Genomic DNA, 16,339 nt, shown 5'->3' with positions numbered 1-16,339 from the left:
TAAAAAATTTAGAAAAGTGTTAACTCCATGCTTCTATACATTTATGAAACATTTGAAGAAAGATAGAAAAAAAAACAGAAAATTTTAAAATAATTTACTTTTGTTATTTGATTTATTTACTTAAATTCACAATGTAAAATATTTGAAAAACTGTACCTTTCTTTTAACTAATACATTTTAATATCTTACAATCATTATGTAAATTTTTATAATTTATGTTTGTTAACTAATTCGTTTTTTATTTATTTACTTAGTTTCGCAATGTAAAATTTTTAAAATAGTGTACTTTGTAAAATAATATCTTTTCATTAATTTACTTACGTTCACAATGTGATTTTTTAAATACTTTACTTTCTCAACTAATATATATTATTTATTTACTGATCTTCACTATTTGACTTTTTTAAAATAATGTACTTAGTTAACTACTGCATTTTATATATTTATTTACTTACCTTCATAATGCGATATTTTAAAAGTGATTTATTTGTGTTAACTAATATATTCTATTTATTTACTTAACTGGACTATGTGATTCTTTGAAAATAATGTACTTTCTTAACAAATACTTTTTATTTATTTATTTATTTACCTTCACATTGTGATTCTTTAAAGGTAATTTACTTGTGTTAAATAATTCACTCTAATTATTTACTAAGTTTCACATTGTGATTTTTTTAAAAATAATGTACTTTTGTTACATTATAGAAGCTATTGCGTTTATATTGTGTTGTAAATTGAGTAATTAAATTATAAATCAGTTGGTTTTTTTAATTATTTGAGTTATTGTAAAAATTATGTATATAGTTAACGTTTTATAATCGATTAAGTAGATCAAATATAGTGAATTTTTAAAAAATCAGTTAAGTTACTTACAAAATATAGAATTTACTTTAATAATGAGCTAGTGAGTTAGAATCTACAAAATGTAAAATCTCACATATGATGAACAACATAGAATCCTTACTGAAAATTTTCAATTATTAACATTTGCCTCTACAGAAAAGTATGAAAAACATAGAAAATTTAAAGATGTGTTAACTCCATGCTTATACACATTTCTGGAGCTTTTTAAGATAGATAGAAATAATAAAAACGGAAAATTTTAATATAATTTACTTTTGTTAACTAATTTATTTTATTTATTTACTTACATTCACAATCTCAATTTTTTAAAATATAGGACTGTTGTTTTAACTAAGACATTTAATTGTCTTACATTCACTTTGCAAATATTTTTAAATTACTTTTGTTAATTAATGCATTTCTTATTAATTTGCTTACGTTCACAATGTAAATTTTTTTAAATAATGTGCCTTGTTAATTAATATATTTTTATTAATTTACTTATGTTCACAATGTAATTTTTTCAAATTATGTGCTTTCTTAACTAATATATTTTATGTATTTACTTTAGTTCACAATGTCAATATTTATAAATAATGTATTTTCTTAGCTAACACTTTTTATTTATTTATTTACTTACCTTCACAATGTGATATTTAAAAAGTAATTTACTGTTGTTAAATAATACATCCTATTCATTTACTTACCTTCACAAAGTTATTTTTTTAAAATTATGTACTTTTGATAAATTATATGTGTTATTGTGTTTAAATCGTGTTGTAAATTAAGTAAGTAAGTTATAAATCAGTAGGTTATAATTTTAATTGTGTTAACGTGAAAATTATGTATTTCGTTATGTTTTTAATTGGTTAAGTTAACCAATATCCTGAATTTTTGGAAAATCAGTTATGTTACTTATATCATACAGAATTTATTTTAATCATGAGCTATATGATGCACAACATAGAATACTTTCTGAAAATTTTTTATTATTAACATTTGCTTGATCATAAAATAATGAAAAACAAAAAAAATTATAAAAGAGTTAACTCCATGCTTATATACTTTTCTGACACAAAAAAGTAAAACTGAAAATTTTAAAATAATTTATTTTTGTTAACTAATTTATTTCATTTATTTACTTACATTTACAATCTAAAATTTTTATAATAATGTACTTTTGTTTTCTTACCTCACAATGGTATTGAAAATATTTATAACTTACTATTGTTAAGTAATACATTTTCATTAATTAACTTACATTCACAATGCATAATTTTTTAAGTAATGCAGCTTGTTAATTAACATATTTTTATTAATTTACTAATGTTCACGATGTGTTCTTAAAAAAATTATGTGCTTTCTTAGCCAAAACATTTTATTTACTTATTTAATTACCTTCACAATGTGATTTTTTAAAAGTAGTGTACTTTGTTAAATTACACATGTTATTGTGTTTAAATCGTTTTGTAAATCGAAAAATAAAGTTATATATATTTCAGTAAACTATAATAATTAATTGGGTTGTTGTGAAAATTATGAATTTAGTTAACTTTTTAAAATCAGTTAAATTAATCAAATACCACGAATTTTTAAAAAATCAGTAATGTTACTTATAGCATACAGAATTCATTTTAATGATGAGCTACTGAGCTAGATTCTATAAAATGTAAAATCTCACATATGATGCACAACATAGAATACTTTCTGAAAATCTTTTATTATTAACATTTGCTTCTACATAAAATAATGAAATCAAAACTTATAAAAGTGTTTATATATATTTCTGAAACATAATTAGAAAGATAAAACATACAAACTGAAAATTTTAATATAATTTACTATTGTTAAATACTTTATTTTATTTATTTACATATATTAACAAACTAAAATTTTTAAAGTAACGTACTTTTGTTTTAACTAATACATTTTATTATCTTACCATCACTTTGTAAATTTTTATAATTTCCTTTTGTTAACTAATACATTTCTTATTTATTTAATTATATTCACAATGTAAAATTTTTAATATAATGTACTTTGTTAACTAATATATTTTAATTGATTTACTTATGTTCACAATATGATTTTTTAAAATAATGTACTTTCTTAACTAATATATTTTATTTATTTACTTAACTTCACTATGTGATTTTTATGAAATAATGTCCTTTCTTAACGTATATATTTTATAAATTTTTTTTACTTATCTTCATAATACGATATTTTTAAAAGTAATTTGCTTGTGTTAACTAATACATTAAATTTCATTACTTACATTCACAATGTGATTTTTTTAAAATAATGTACTTTTGTTAAATAATAAATGTTACTGTGTTTCAATCATGTTGTACATTAAGTAATGAAGTAATAAATCAGTTGGTTATAATAATTAGTTGAGTTATTGTAAAAATTACGTATTTAGTTAACATTTAAAATTTGTTAAGGTAATCAAATATCCTGAATTTCTAAAAAATCAGTCAAGTTACTTATAAAATACAGAATATATTTCAATATTGAGATAGTGAGCTAGGGCATACAATATGTATCTACTTACATGACAAAGAACACAATATAAAACAAAGTTCAGCAGGATTTCAAATTGTTGCTGATGACCCTCTAAACATCCCTGTTTGTATTAGGTATTTTCAATACATGGGTGAGCTTTGGCGAACAGAACTGATTATGTACTAGTGACTTCAGCTTGATTATATTGTTTCCAAGTGGAGATTGACATCTTAATCATTCAACAGAACTAAATCTGAAAATCTCATGAACTTCTTCCTACATGAAAAGCCGTATACATCATATGAATGTACTTGCGCCGTCGCGCCCTCTCGGATCACCAGATAAACAAGTTCCTTGTACTCTTGTACAGCACTCTGTAGGATTCTTTCTCATTGACAGCTGCGATAATCTGGCAATGATACAGATTTTCTCCCTAACTGGTAAATAAAACATCACTCACATATCTTTTGACTTGGTAATACATTTGTTTGCCAGATTTCGATGCTGTCACTAGGATATTTGGGACTTCAAAAAGAGATGCCGTATTCTCGATCTTAATTCACAGTTAATTTCCAAATTATAATAATTTTCAAAGGCAAACTGCATAAACATAAATACATGATTAAAATAACTTAAGGGACTGCAGCGAATTGACATCATCGACAATGGGCGAAATTCCAACAGGTGACCATCATCCCATTTTCAAGGAAAAGCTGCAGGAAGTAAGCACTGTACAAAGGCACTTAAAACGGAGATATGCAGAGCAGTTCCAGAAAGATAACACACATACACACTGTAAACACTAGTGCCACCACTCAATCAAAGATGATTTATGACAGAAGTTATCGATAGTGAAAATTACTTAACTATGTGTGGCGTAGCTTTAATTCTGTCTCTCTGTCTTTGACAAGGGGGAGTGCAGGATTCCATGCAGAATTTAAGCAGTAACTGCCAACTCTGTTTTCAAGGTTACTTTATAATTTAATTTCAACTGCTTCCTTAATAACAATATCCCAATATTTGGAAGTGCAAGCCAAAATCTTCATATTGTTGTGTTCCATAGAATGCCCGATGCTAATTCAATGTTCTGTAATAGCCAATTTTGCTCGACTGTTGTCAGCGTGTGTGACACTCATGCTCAGTACACTAGTCCTCCATGGTCCCCATAGTCAGACCAATATATATCATGCCACAACTGTAAGGAATACAATAGATGCCCAATACCATTCCCCTTTCTTGACAGAGTCTGAATCACACCTAACAGGACCTAAAAGGAACCTAAACTTAGATGGAGGTTGATAAACACATTTCACGTCATCTTTCCACAAAATATGAGCAGTCTTGTTAGAAATGCTCCCAGCTTAAGGAAGAAAGGTTGTAGAACTTTGTGCCAACACGGTATTACCATCTGGTAAAACGTACCCCTGATCTGTCTTTCACTGTATCCATTCTGACGAAAGGTGACCTCAAGATGCGTTAACTCAGCTGACAAACTCTCAGGGTCTGAAATGACATGGGCGCTGTGAACTATGGTATGAAGTACCTCTTCACTCTTAGCCAGGTGGTGACAAGTACCTGCCTGTAGACACGAGTCAGTCTCAGTAGGCTTCCTATGAACATCATGTCACAATGTACTATCAACCTTCCTCCTGTTCAGCACATCAAGGAAAAGAAGGCAGCCATCTTTTTCCACCTCCATCATGAAATGAAAACTCAGGCGTTCTAAAAAGTTGTTCAAATTCTCTCTGCCATGAGGCCCAACAAAACAGGTATCTCTACACATTATCTGAAGGAATACGAAAGTTTCCAAACTGCTAACTCCAGACACATTTCTCAGAAACTTCCATATAGGAATTTGGAATAATAGGTGACAACGGGCTCCCCATAGCAACTTTATTTCTCTGCTCATAGTACTGGTCACTGAATAACAAGTAAGTAGAAGTCAAATATGTTCGTTAATTCAGTACCAAACCAAACTCAATTAACTGTAACATATCAGACAGGAAAATTAGTGAAGAGAGAGACCACATCAGAACTTACTAGAATATCAAATGTTCAAATGTGTGTGAAATCCCAAGGGACCAAACTGCCAAGGTCATCCATCCCTAGACTTACACAAACTAACTTAAACAAACTTATGCTAAGAACAACACACACACCCATGCCCTAGGGAGGACTCGAACCTCCAGTGGGAGGGGCCGTGCAGTCCGTGACAAGGCACCTCAAGCCGTGCATCCACTCTGGGCGGCTACTAGAATATTGGTCATTCCAACACATTTCCTTTAATCGACCTAAGAAATCCACCAAGTTCTCAATGAGACGCTCACAACGACCAAGCAGTGAGCTTAACAGAGTAGCTAGGTGTTTTACTACATGTTGGAGGCACTGTACAAAGGCACTTAAAACTGAGGCCCCAGTGTTACTCGCAATCGGATGAAAAGCAACACTTTTTTTCTGTGGGGGGTGGGGGTAGGGGTCCGCACCGATCCTGCAATGCGCTTAATCAGACAGTAAACAATGCACTTTTTTGAACTAATCCTGGTTGTCCACAACTACTGTAGCTTTTTCCTTGTCCACAGGGAAAATAACGATATACAGATCAACTCTTAGTGAACGTAAAGCAGCTCTCTGCTGCTGTTATAGCCCGGAGTGGATGTGCCCCGGTCAGCACACGACGTGACTCTGTCCTGATCTGAAGCCTCAGGAGGTAGTTCAAAAACAGCCTGTTCAACAGAACTACTAATATCAACCACTCGCAAACACTTGGGTGTCGATGCAAAATTTAAATCTCTCCCTAGCGCGGATAAAGCTGCATCGTCTAAGACAGCTGATTAGGGACCACTTAGGTTTCGTTAAGGATGGTCTTAGTTTGCATAATGTGGATGTCTACACTTTCCATGTAGTTTTGGTGTGTTATATATTGTTGGTCAGACTGTGAGGACCGTGGAGGACTGGTGTACTGAGCATAAGTGTCACACGCTGACAACAGCCGAGCGAATAGGGTGTTGCAGAACATTGTCTTGGCACTTTTAATCCTATGGAATATAACAACATGGAGACAGTGTTATTAAGGAAGCAGTTGAAATTAAAAAGCAAGGATAATAAATGTAAACACGGACCACAGCAAGCTGTTATGTGATTTTTATTTAATCGTGGATTAGCTAATTTCCACTTCTTGTCATTGTCAAGCACCTGTAAAACCAATATGGAAGAGCACTACATTGTCTGCATAGATTGCTGTGTATAAATAACGGTTCACACACCTCACCTTAAGATAAAATACTACTGCACAAATTTCCTACAACCATATGGTAACTGACAGCAACTGGTAATTTGTTGTCACAGAGTAATAGTCATCCAAAGACATGAAGGACATACAAATGGACATAAAATATTATATACAGTACATGACATATCACCGGGTAACTACATTTTTTAAACATCACATTAACAAAAATGTACTTGAGGTACACACAAAATTGCACAAAGAATAGAAACAGAATACTCCATCGACTGCTGACGTGTCAGGTATAACGACTGCCTTACATCATAAGTCATCACTGTCTGAAAGCTATAAGCCAGACCTGAATATTTATATGGAAAGATAACCTATAGAATTTTTTTAAGTAACAACCAGTTCTCAGTGTGTGAAAGGATAGTAACCATGTCACCTGATTTATAAAATGTATCACCCAGCGTTGGGAACATCAAGTATTCCACGACTTCCAGTGTATGACAGCATCATAATATAAAATACATTAATAACCATGTAATTGGTTCAACATGTTGTTGATATGGTCTTCAGTCCAACGACTGGTTTGATGCAGCTCTCCATGGTACTCTATCCTCTGTGAGCATCTTCATCTCCGTGTAGCTTCAACAGCCTACATCCTTCTGAATCTGTTTAGTGTACTCAATATTCATACCTTGGTATCGCTCTACGATTTTTGCCCTCTGAACTTCCCTCCAATTCTAAATTGATAATCTATTGATGTCTCAGAACGTGTCCTACCAACCTATACCTACTTCTACTCAAGTTGTGCCACAAATTCCTCTTCTCCCCAATTCTACTCAGTACCTCCTCATTAGTTACGTTATCTGCCTGTCTGATCTTCAGCATTCTTCTGTAGCGCCACATTTCGAAAGCGTCTATTCTCTTCTTGTCTATATTATTTATTATCCATGTTTCACTTCCATATGTGGCTACACTCCATAGAAATACTTTCAGAGAAGACTTCCTTACACTTAAATCTATACTCGATGTTAACAAATTTCTCTTCTTCAGAAATGTTTTCCTTGCCATTGCCAGTCTACATTTTATATCCTCTCTACTTCGACCATCATCATTTATTTTGCTCCCCAAACAGCAAAACTCCTTTACTACTTTAAGTATCTCATTTCCTAATATAATTCCCTCAGCATCACATGATTTAATTCGACTACATTCCATTATCCTCGTTTTGCTTCTGTCGATGTTCGTCTTATATCCTCCTTTCAAGACACTGTCCGTTACATTCAACTGCTCTTCCAGGTCCTTTGCTGTTTCTGATAGAATTGCAATGTCGTCGGCAAACCTCAAAGTTTTTATTTCTTCTCCATGGATTTTAATTCCTACTCTAAATTTTCTTTTGTTTCCTTTACTGCTTGCTCAGTATACAGATTGAATAACATCAGAAATAAGCTATAACCCTGTCCCACTCTCTTCTCAACCACTGCGGTTCAACATACAGAGAAATAAATTGGTAAATAACTGTAAATGAGGAGAAAGAAAGCCTCAAAACAGGAAGGGTTAAGTGGCCACATAAGTAAACATAACACCAAAACATAAAATGTGTAAAAATCAGTATCATATTCCTAAAGGAAGATCAGATTGTTACTCAACAATCACAACATTACACATTATTGGATACATAGGGTTTCCAAAAAAATGTTATCATACTCATAACATTTAGCAAAATACATGGTGACACACCACATTCCTTGAGGAAAGGTATATTGTAAACAATAGTGGAATTAACAAGGGACAGGTATACATTATTGTATGGCACAAAGCAAGTAAACAGGTGAGCTCATACAAACTACTTATTTAGAATAAACAAGTTGCCAACAATTGAAAAATGTAGAAATGGTATGTTATTGTCTTTTACACATTTTATATTTTGGTGTTATGGGTACTTTAATTGGGCATATAACCCTTCCTGTTCTGAGGCTCTTTTTCTCCCCATTTACAGTAATTTACCCATTTATTTCTCTTTATGTTGAACCATTTACAAGGTTATTAATGTATTTTATATTATAAAACTATCATACACCGGAAGTCACGTAGTACTAGATGTTTCCAATGCTGGGTGATACATTTTATAATGCAGGTGACATTTGGTTACTACCTTTTCACACATTGCGTATTGGTTGTTATTCTAAAAAAATTCTGTGTGTTATCTTTCCATGCAAATAGTCAGGTCTGATTACTACGATGTTGTTGTTGTGGTCTTCAGTCCTGAGACTGGTTTGATGCAGCTCTCCATGCTACTCTATCCTGTGCAAGCTTCTTCATCTCCCAGTACCCACTGCAACCTACATCCTTCTGAATCTGCTTAGTGTATTCATCTCTTGGTCTCCCCCTACGATTTTTACCCTCCACACTGCCCTCCAATACTAAATTGGTGATCCCTTGATGCCTCAGAACATGTCCTACCAAACGATCCCTTCTTCTGGTCAAGTTGTGCCACAAACTCCTCTTCTCCCCAATCCTATTCAATACCTCCTCATTAGTTATGTGATCTACCCATCTAATCTTCAGCATTCTTCTGTAGCACCACATTTCAAAAGCTTCTATTCTCTTCTTGTCCAAACTAGTTATCGTCCATGTTTCACTTCCATACATGGCTACACTCCATACAAATACTTTCAGAAACGACTTCCTGACACTTAAATCTATACTCGATGTTAACAAATTCCTCTTCTTGAGAAACGCTTTCCTTGCCATTGCCAGTCTACATTTTATATCCTCTCTACTTCGACCATCATCAGTTATTTTGCTCCCCAAATAGCAAAACTCCTTTACTACTTTAAGTGTCTCATTTCCTAATCTAATACCCTCAACATCACCCGACTTCATTCGACTACATTCCATTATCCTCGTTTTGCTTTTGTTGATGTTCATCTTATATCCTCCCTTCAAGACACCATCCATTCCGTTCAACTGCTTTTTCAGATCCCTTGATGTCTCTGACAGAATTACAATGTCATCGGCGAACCTCAAAGTTTTTATTTCTTCTCCATGGATTTTAATACCTACTCCGAATTTTTCTTTTGTTTCCTTTACTGCTTGCTCAATATACAGATTGAATAACATCGGGGAGAGGCTACAACCCTTTCTTACTCCCTTCCCAACCACTGCTTCCCTTTCATGTCCCTCGGCTCTTATAACTGCCATCTGGTTTCTGTACAAATTGTAAATAGCCTTTCGCTCCCTGTATTTTACCCCTGCCACCGTCAGAATTTGAAAGAGAGTATTCCAGTCAACATTGTCAAAAGCTTTCTCTAAGTCTACAAATGCTAGAAACGTAGGTTTGCCTTTCCTTAATCTTTCTTCTAAGATAAGTCGTAAGGTCAGTATTGCCTCACGTGTTCCAGTATTTCTACGGAATCCAAACTGATCTTCCCCGAGGTCGGCTTCTACTAGTTTTTCCATTCGTCTGTAAAGAATTCGTGTTAGTATTTTGCAGCTGTGGCTTATTAAACTGATTGTTCGGTAATTCTCACATCTGTCAACACCTGCTTTCTTTGGGATTGGAATTATTATATTCTTCTTGAAGTCTGAGGGTATTTCGCCTGTTTCATACATCTTGCTCACCAGATGGTAGAGTTTTGTCAGGACTGGCTCTCCCAAGGCCGTCAGTAGTTCCAATGGAATGTTGTCTACTCCGGGGGCCATGTTTCGACTCAGGTCTTTCAGTGCTCTGTCAAACTCTTCACGCAGTATCGTACCTCCCATTTTATCTTCATCTACATCCTCTTCCATTTCCATAATATTGTCCTCAAGTACATCGCCCTTGTATAGACCCTCTATATACTCCTTCCACCTTTCTGCTTTCCCTTCTTTGCTTAGAACTGGGTTTCCATCTGAGCTCTTGATGTTCATACAAGTGGTTCTCTTATCTCCAAAGGTCTCTTTAATTTTCCTGTAGGCAGTATCTATCTTACCCCTAGTGAGATAAGCCTCTACATCCTTACATTTGTCCTCTAGCCATCCCTGTTTAGCCATTTTGCACTTCCTGTCGATCTCATTTTTGAGACGTTTGTATTCCTTTTTGCCTGCTTCATTTACTGCATTTTTATATTTTTCTCCTTTCATCAATTAAATTCAGTATTTCTTCTGTTACCCAAGGATTTCTACTAGCCCTCGTCTTTTTACCTACTTGATCCTCTGCTGCCTTCACTACATCATCCCTCAAAGCTACCCATTCTTCTTCTACTGTATTTCTTTCCCCCATTCCTGTCAATTGTTCCCTTATGCTCTCCCTGAAACTCTGTACAACCTCTGGTTCTTTCAGTTTCTCCAGGTCCCATCTCCTTAAATTCCCACCTTTTTGCAGTTTCTTCAGTTTTAATCTACAGGTCATAACCAATAGATTGTGGTCAGAGTCCACATCTGCCCCTGGAAATGTCTTACAATTTAAAACCTGGTTCCTAAATCTCTGTCTTACCATTATATAATTTATCTGATACCTTTTAGTATCTCCAGGGTTCTTCCATGTATACAACCTTCTATCATGATTCTTAAACCAAGTGTTAGCTATGATTAAGTTGTGCTCTGTGCAAAATTCTACCAGGCGGCTTCCTCTTTTATTTCTTAGCCCCAATCCATATTCACCTACTACGTTTCCCTCTCTCCCTTTTCCTACACTCGAATTCCAGTCACCCATGACTATCAAATTTTCGTCTCCCTTCACTATCTGAATAATTTCTTTTACTTCATCATACATTTCTTCAATTTCTTCGTCATCTGCAGAGCTAGTTGGCATATAAACTTGTACTACTGCAGTAGGTGTGGGCGTCGTATCTATCTTGGCCACAATAATGCGTTCACTATGCTGTTTGTAGTAGCTTACACGTGTTCCTATTTTCCTATTCATTATTAAACCTACTCCTGCATTACCCCTATTTGACTTTGTGTTTATAACCCTGTAGTCACCTGACCAGAAGTCTTGTTCCTCCTGCCACCGAACTTCACTAATTCCCACTATATCTAACTTTAACCTACCCATTACCCTTTTCAAATTTTCTAACCTACCTGCCCGATTAAGGGATCTGACATTCCACGCTCCGATCCGTAGAACGCCAGTTTTCTTTCTCCTGATAACGACATCCTCTTGCAACTACTGAAAAGGCTGCTGCCCCTCTTCAGGAACCACACGTTTGTCTGGCCTCTCAACAGATACCCCTCCGTTGTGGTTGTACCTACGGTACAGCTATCTGTATCGCTGAGGCACGCAAGCCTCCCCACCAACAGCAAGGTCCATGGTTCATTTATTATAGCTGGCACGCCAGCCGTTGATGTAGTGTTCTATTTCTATTCTTTGTGGAATTTTGTATGTACCTCATGTATATTTTTGTTAATAATATGTTTAAAAAATGCGTTTTGCCATGTGATATGTCATGTAGTGTATATAACATTTTATGTACATTTGTATACCCTTAGTTTCTTCTTTGGTCGCTAACTGTTTTTGTACATCAAATCAACTAAGTCTGGCACACCAGAAATATATGTAATATGCTTATGATATGTGCTATTGAGGATCTTTAAGTCTTTGAATGAATATTACTCTATGACAACAAATTACCAGCTGCTGTCAATTACCATAAGGTTGTATGAAATTTGTGCAGTAATGTATTATCTCGAAGTGAGGCATGTGAAGTGTTATTTATACACAGTGATGTATGCAGACCATGTAGTACTCTTCCATATTGATTTTACAGGTGCTTGAAAATGACAAGAAGTCGAAATTAACTAAGCTCACGATTAAATGAAAATCGCATTACAGCCTACCATGAACCATTTTTACGTTTATTAAACATCTGGAGGCTGTGGATTCCCACAAACACAAAATTTTAAACAGCAAGTATTCTTGTAATTAGAGATGGAGGTTTTTGCTGTAATTCTGAGTGGAATGTTGCTGTCTCCCTTGTCAAAAAATTGAGGGACAGCGTTAATGTTACCCCAGCCATTGTTTAGTAATTTCCACTATCGATAACTGCTGATACCAATCAGCTTTCGTTTGTGTGTGTGTGTGTGTGTGTGTGTGTGTGTGTTATCTTTTCGGAATTGCTCTGCAGACCGAGCTTTTAAGTTTCCCTGTGCAGCATTTACTTGCTGAAGTTTTGCCTTGAAAATAATGTGGTAGTTACCTGTAGTAATATCGGCGGTTGTCGACGATGGCAACAGGCTGCATTCCCATACCACTCTAAGCACAGGGAGAAACTCAGGTCTCTAAGCACATAATGCTTACTTTTGGACTTGGCAGTTCTAAAACTACTCTGGCCTATTATTTTACAACATTTCTTTTTTTCTCAAATTTCTTTACAAACTCGAGTTGTATACAAGCCCTCTTTATTTGCAACATTTTATTTAAGTTCTACAATTATATTTTTTCTCAAAATTTAAAATTCTTTATTTATTTATATGATCTGTAGGCATCTCTAGACTTTAACCATATCATTTAAAATTTTTGCAAGACCTTTCACTCTATAGCATATCACTGTACAATTGCAGATCCATTCCTCCCCTGTATTTGGCACTCTAATCATATCCTTTTATACTATCAAATATATTTCTTATGTCTTCACGGCACCTTTTTTGTGTGGCGTCCATAACACTCCACGTTAAATCCGTTTCAGTCTTCGGCTAAATGTCGATTTTCCTGCAAACATATTTTCATCCATGACTATTAATGTACACTGTGCGATTTTCCATCACAACAATGTATTTCTGTGAATTTAGTTATATCTTTCCTCATTACTTTCCATACACTGCTATTACGTTTTTTCTTAGTCACATCTGGTAAATTTTATGTCATTATTCCAAAACCTATTAATAGTTTTTCATCACAACACATCTCACTGGCGTTAGTCACTTTATTTCATCATTAATTATTTTCCTCACTAATCACATTCATTATTTATATTCTTCAGAATACATTAACACTTCCTCTTTTCCCTGCATTTCATTACACTCTCTCAACAAATAACTTCAGCAAAACAGACCCTCTGGTACTTATACAGCATATGGATAGTGAAGGGCATTAAAAACGACAGAAATAGCTCAAAATGACAGAAGAGGAAGACTGACGATATGAAAGGAATATTGTGTACTATTGCCAGTAACTCGAGTTACTGGTAGTAGTTAGTCACCTAGCATTCCAACGAGTGCAATGCCCTCTGAGGACTCTATCCCCTGCTGCTATTCGTGGCATACATATCTCTTTAGGTCAACAATATTACGTGATCCTAAAGGCTTTCCTTATTTCCAGTATTCCCATCTATTTGGAATTGTATGTAGTTTTCCAATCACCCCAATGGGTGCATGTATTTATGCGTAAACTTCTTTATTTCCGAAGTTACAGACGTTATCATTTTCTTGATTTTTCTTTCGGTTAACTAAGACAAGTTTTCTGGTCTGAAAGCTAACGGAAGGCTCCCCAGCACTGATACACGTCCTTTTTTCTACCACATTTTTAAAAACATTTTCACTATTTTTTTTTCTTTTTGATATGGAGCAACGTCCACAATTTTAGAAAATTCTACCAGATGAAAAAAGTGAAGATTGGGCCTGATTCTACACATTATCTCACATAGATTAAAACCTGTTGCCTCATGGTTAATTACTTCCTCAAAATATGCCAAAATATTGTGACCATAATACAGTATGTTTTCAATGGTAATATATTTGACATAATCTGTTGAGTTCTTTCATAATTCGCTCAGACATATTACCTTGCAGAAAATACGTTGAAATTTTAATATATTCAATATTTCAACTTTCTCTACCTTCTTTAAATTTCTTTCCAGCAAGTTGTAGACCATTGTCCGACAATATGTCTTTTAGTACACCTATTCTAACGAAGTAATCTTCCTGTAATTTGTAAATCAGTAATTTCGCATTTCCCTTTTCAGCAGGGTACATTTTCACAAATTATATAAACCCGTCTACCAGCACCTCTAGATATAACCCAAAAATATCGGCAGCAGCTAAGTCAAGTCTCTTTTGTGGCTCTACAGTGTGCATCTGGCCTCGTATTATTTTAGTATTGGCTCTAGCTTTCAGACATCTGTTTTTCTGGTCTCTAAAATTATCTGAATATCCACAAGGGGCGTCATTGCTAATTCTTCCTTGTCAGGTAAGCATTTCTGTCTAACAGCACAAAGATCGCTGCAATTATAAGCTAAACACTGCACTTCTTCACCATGTACCATCTATTTGATTACTGGCTGTTCTCTCTTCTTCCCCACAATTATTGACTTAATCTTTCTCCAGTTAATCGTTTACACTCTTTCCTTCCATAAAAACCTTCTCCATATCTAGATATTATACACATTGGTAGGGTTACGCTCATTATTTACCTTTTTGACCTTAGTCAACCTGTCCACTAATGATAGATCAAAACACTTCTCCCACTCAATCTGTGCACTAAGACCTCCATTTCATTACCCTCTCCGTCATCCTTCAAATTCTTCCTACCCATTATGGGTATCATTTGCCTGCACATCTCCAATTACTACACATAGGATTTCTCCAATTGCCTCCAATATTTCATCCATGCTTTTCTCATGTAGCTTCTCCGATCTTCATTTCTGTCCCCTCCCCTCATTTAGATAAGAGTTATAATCTGTTTCACTGAAGACGCTTTCCTGTATATCAGATGTCTCATCATTTTTCCTAAAATCATCCGAAAATTATCGGTGCTGCATTGTTTACTTCCCCCATTTTTATTCAGAAATTCTTCTAATCCACCGTTAGATACGTATATTCTGACTTTACTAAACTCATTATGCTCAGTTTATTGCTCCTGTTATTACTTAGAACTTCGCCTACTTTGTCGTTATTGTACACAAAAAGCGTGGCTAGCGAGTTCAAATTACTGTTACCAATTCGGCAACTGCTAGCCACTTCACAGACAGGGTTATTAAATACAGTTTTCCGCAATACCTTCAAGAAAGAAGACGAAGTAAATATTCCAGAATTCTAAACCAGAACAGCTGTTAGCATGAGTAACATAAAAGCAGATATCGTAGGTGTTGCGAAACAACTCAAATCACTTAAGAAAGGCAAGTCTTCCGATCCAGATGGTATACCAATCAGGTTCGTCTCAGAGTATGCAGACACGATAGCGCCTTTCTTAGCAATCATATACAACTGCTCACTTGACGAAAGGTCAGTTCCTAAAGACTGGAAAGTACCACAGGTCACACCAATATTCAAGAAAGGAAATAGGAGTAGCCCACTGAATTACAGACCCATATCACTGACCTCAATTTGCAGTAGGATTTTGGACCATATACTGTACTCGAACATTATGAATCACCTTGAAGAAAATGACTTATTGATACATAACCAATACGGATTCAGAAAATATCGTTCTTGTGCAACACAGCTAGCTCTTTATTCCCATGAAGTAACGAGTGCTGTCGACAAGGGATCTCAGATCGATTCCACATTCTTAGATTTCCAGAAGGCTTTTGATACCGTTCCTCACTAGCGAATATTAATCAAATTGCATGCATATGGAGTATCGTCTCGGTTGCGTGACTGGATTCGTGATTTCCTCTCAGAGAGGCCACAGTTGGTAGTGATAGACAGTAAATCATCGAGCATAACAGAGGTGATATCTGGCGTTCCGCAAGGTAGAGTTCCAGGCCCTCTGCTGTTCCTGATTTATATAAACGATCTAGGTGATAATCTGAGCAGTTCCCTTCGATTGTTTGC

This window comes from Schistocerca cancellata, chromosome 4, assembly GCF_023864275.1.
Source record: "Schistocerca cancellata isolate TAMUIC-IGC-003103 chromosome 4, iqSchCanc2.1, whole genome shotgun sequence".
Lineage (NCBI taxonomy): Eukaryota > Metazoa > Arthropoda > Insecta > Orthoptera > Acrididae > Schistocerca > Schistocerca cancellata.
Note: the sequence above shows the minus strand (reverse complement) of the source record.